Source organism: Lissotriton helveticus, chromosome 10 (genome assembly GCF_964261635.1).
Source record: "Lissotriton helveticus chromosome 10, aLisHel1.1, whole genome shotgun sequence".
NCBI lineage: Eukaryota > Metazoa > Chordata > Amphibia > Caudata > Salamandridae > Lissotriton > Lissotriton helveticus.
Window position 1 is genome coordinate 228581232 of NC_136071.1, and position 4229 is coordinate 228585460.

Here is a 4229-nt window from a genome sequence, read left to right on the forward strand (position 1 = left end):
TCTTTACTAGAGTGCAGTGGTCCTTTATACCATCTTACCTCCAGGGCCGGACTGGGAACCACAACAGGCCCTGGCAGAGTGCTCCGCGGGCCCTCTCCCCACTCTGCCGGCCGGTTTGCGGGCGATTTTGGTACAGGGCCGATTTTGCAAACCTGCCCTGTAACAAAAACGGCCCCCAGGGGCCTAAAACCGGCCCCCAACCATACGGCGCACCGGGGGATTGCCTGGTGCCCGCTATAGCCAGTCCGGCCTTGCTTACCTCAAGGACTGTGATCCTCCTATCTGTCCATCTGCCAAGAAGACTGATAATTCAATTTTGAGCTTTGCTTAAGAAGTGTTACAGGTCCCAGGTTTAAAGGGGCTAGATATTAACGAAAGACTACATTATGCCATGCATTGCTGTATTGCGATGATTGAAACTGTTTTAGCCTTTTTGCACTTAAAATGACATTACCTATCACTTTCACCATACATGGAGGAGGTATCGTCACTCCCCCAGCATGACATTAACCCCATCTTTCCTTACTTTAGGATGGTGATGCTACCCATCCACACAGGCAAAAACACCATGGGCCCGGACATCCGGATCGGCTTGAACTGGAACTTGCAGCTGAACCACATTGCTGAAACGCTGAAGAAGGACACAGAAATGATGGGTCGTTTGAAGATGTGGATGGGGTCCATGTGCGAGACGATGCAGCCCCTGGGCTGGTAATTGTCGATGACGGCGCTTTTAACGAAACCCTTGAGGATGACCTGGTGCTGCTTCAGTTTGTGGATGACCAGCTGGTGCACCCATGTGATTATCTCTTCCACGTCGCCCTTGGGGTATATCCGCTCCTGGCCGGGCCCGCACTTCTGCAGCTGCGCTCCGTAAGTGTAGCCCTCCCTGTACTTGTTGCGAAGCAGAGCATGGTCCTCGGATGCCGTGCTTCACCCTGGCATGCCTCCTCGTCCTGGTAGTGGAGTGGCGGCAGAGGGGGCAGTAGCACCTCCTCATCGTAGCTGTTCTTGCCGTCTGACAGCTTTCTCTTGGAGCCCGGCCATGGACCCTTATGGTAAGGCATCATGGACTGCAGCTTCTCCTGTAGGTCCGTATATGTACTGGCGGCCATGCTGCGGGGCTCACATCACCCAAAGGCGGCTGCAGCAGGGAGCTCCCGCTACGCATGGCTCAGCTCTGCCAATCGGCGCAAGGGCAAGATCAACACCGAGCTGAAGAGTCCATGATGAAGGACCGCCTTCGCCTGCCGGGGAGAGCAGCGGCTTCGGGGGCAGAGTGAGGTAGGTAGTCCCCTATCCACCAAAACAACGAAAAACAGGTTATTTTAGGGTGCCTGGCTGTAGCGCAGCCTGCAAATCCCTGTCTCCACCTCAACCTAACTTTCAGACAGCAAAGCCCAGCCTCTCCCCATCGCAGTCCCATTGGCCGCAACAACGAGCTGTCACGAAGAAAGGAGCGTTTACTCAACCCATTGGTTCATTTGACCTTGCATCAAACGACCATTGTATATTATGTATCTACACAAGTTAGAATGATGAGTGGCGATTATGAGGACTCCTGTGACGTTAAGGCTGCTTAACTGGATGCCTGACAAATGTGATTTTAATTTACAGGTCATTAACTGTCGTTTTAAGGGCGACACATTTTTTCCTACAAATATTTTTCATCATTAAAGGGCACACCTCCATAGCCTTTACGGCCATTGCCTTGTAACATTTTTTTCAAGGAAGGTTTAAAAACAGGCACACCTATACTCCCATTGTTTGGATACTTTGGCTTACTCCATAATAATGTTAATGTTAAGGGGTATTTATAGAGCGCGCGGCTGCTCCAGGGAGTGTCCCGGTGCTGTCGCAAAAACCCTTGACAAAGCAATGCAGACGGAAAACAAGAAGGCGTCTCCTCTACTGTAGGAAGAGCCAGGTCTTCAGGAGTCACCTAAAACCAAGGAGGTCCGGCATCTGTCTTAGAGAGGGTGGCTGCCACTTGGAAGGAGCGCCCCTCCACCCCTCTCAGGACCGAAAGAACTTTGGCACGATCGTCAGATGCTGTGTCGACAAACGTAGAATTCTGGATGGAGTATAGGGCTGAATTTTATTCCTAATGTAGGGTGCTCCAATATTGTGAAGAGCCTTAAAGGCTAGCACCAGGGCTTTAAATTTGACCCTGTTTTTCACTGAGAGCCAGTGCAGGGACCTTAAGCAAGGGGCCATGTGTGTCCTGGAGCCAGCCCTAAGTACGGTCCAAGCCGCCGCATTTTGTACCACCTGTGGACGGCCAAGTAGGTATTCAGGGAGGCCCAGGTATAGCACATTAACATAGTCCAGCCGTGACGTGATCATGGCTTGGACCACGGTCTTCCTGTGCACAATAGGGAGCAGGGGGATGAGGTTCCGTGGTTTTCGGGACCGGGCTCCATTTTGTTTGCGTTGCTCGAGACGCCATTTTATGTTGCCCTCACGTAGGCCGTGGAAGTAAACGAACGAACAAAGTTGCATGGGCTTCGTTGTTCATGTACATATTAACTTGCCCTTTTCGACTTGCGAGTGAACTGTAAGATGCTGACCCCGTCACCTTAAACTGACCCTTCCACGAAGCCAATTTCTTTAACTGATCGTTGTCCGAAATTCTAATCAATGTTCAGGATATCATTAACTTTTAGTGTTCTTGCACATATCTTATCCTACTCAATATCTGAATTGCTCTTTTCCTTACGACTTTTCATTACATGGGTAGTGCTTTCAATTATGGGTTTGTCCGATTTGTGGAAATTGAATTTGGGACATTCCTAATAATTAACTTGTGGGTTGGTACGATGTAAAGTGAGCTTTTTGGAATGTAATAATGTATGTAAAATGTATTTCATTGGTCAGAATTTGCCGCAGTAGGTGTGCATTTGTAATGAATTGAAATTGTGAATATAAGGTGATGTCTTGCTCTACGAAAGTTGAGCAGTTTCCTGAGTCGTACACCGTGTTGTATTGCTTGGTTTACTGTTACTAGCTGCAGCTAATAAATTTGATCTCTGACGCCAACCAGAAGTATTCTGTGTCTCTGTATTCTAAGACAGGAGAACTCCAAGACTTCGGGTGTGTCCCTGGCACCGCTGGGTTCTAAGAAAACCCGGTTCTTCAGTTGGCGCCTAACGTGGGGCGACATCAAGTGGTACCGGTCCAAGCTTGAGGATCGTGAGGAGCCACGTGAGAAAATTCTGGAGGAAGGCCGCCACTTCATCGACCCCTGTATGTCAACGTGGACCGAAGGTTTTTGCTGGGAGGCTTCCCGCTTTCCGACGGCTACGAAGGTCTGCTGCCCTGACTGTCGCCCTGTCTTGGACCCTTGATTGATCCTTTGTAAAGCGAGACGATAGACAGTCTTCTGGTGGCGTGACAGATACTTTGGTTAAGTATAAGTGGGTCGCTCCCACGACTTTGTTTTGGTTCTTGGTTTTGATTCGGATGTTGCAATAGCCGAAGCCGAGGGGCTCGTATATTTGCGAGTGTATCGATAGTTGATAACCCCTTGAAGTTTGAAGCTAGATTAGTGAGCTATAAGATGCCTGGTCTTAGCAAAATTAGGAAATGGTTTAGTTGTGGTTGCAACAGGGATTCCCGATTGGAGGATTCGTGTCCGATACCTCCGGTTGGAACTCCAACTTATGCGCTCTATTCAAAACACGGAGTGGGTCCTATTACTTAAAATGAAGTGTGGGTCCGCTATACTAAAAAATATGGTGTCTTACGATGGCCCCAACATGGTAGTTTTGAAGTAAATATTTTAGATAATCTGGAAGTTGCGTTATTTAAGAAGAAAGCCCGGCCGGCAATGTTTGACTCTTTCCGCCTCTGTCGAAAGGAAGCCAAACAGCGAGAAATTAAGTAAGCTAAAAAAGATAAGAAAGATAGAAATACGTCAGTACTACAAGGTGCTAGGCAGTTTAGGGAAGATGGAGAAGAGCGTGCGAGTGAAGTTTCAGATAGACAGCGTTGCATGGCCATAGATAAATGTTATCCGGCCTTGCCGTCTTCTCCTCCGAAAGTAATTGAAGACCTTGAAAAAGATCCTTTGATCTCTCATTTACTGAGATTGCCACCCCCTTATGTGCAGGGTGCTACTGCACCTCCATTACCCCCGGTTCTTCCACCCTTTGTTGTTCAACCTCCTGCTGTTGTTCAGCCACCCGGTGCTCCACAGATGGTTTTACCTCCTATTGTGCAACCCACTC

The 4229-nt window shown here is 48.8% G+C and overlaps 1 pseudogene; it reads right to left on the reverse strand.

The window, feature by feature from the left end:
- Window positions 1–522: 522 nt before the first annotated feature.
- On the reverse strand, window positions 523–1115 carry LOC144783984 (RNA demethylase ALKBH5 pseudogene; annotated as a pseudogene).
- Window positions 1116–4229: the final 3114 nt, after the last annotated feature.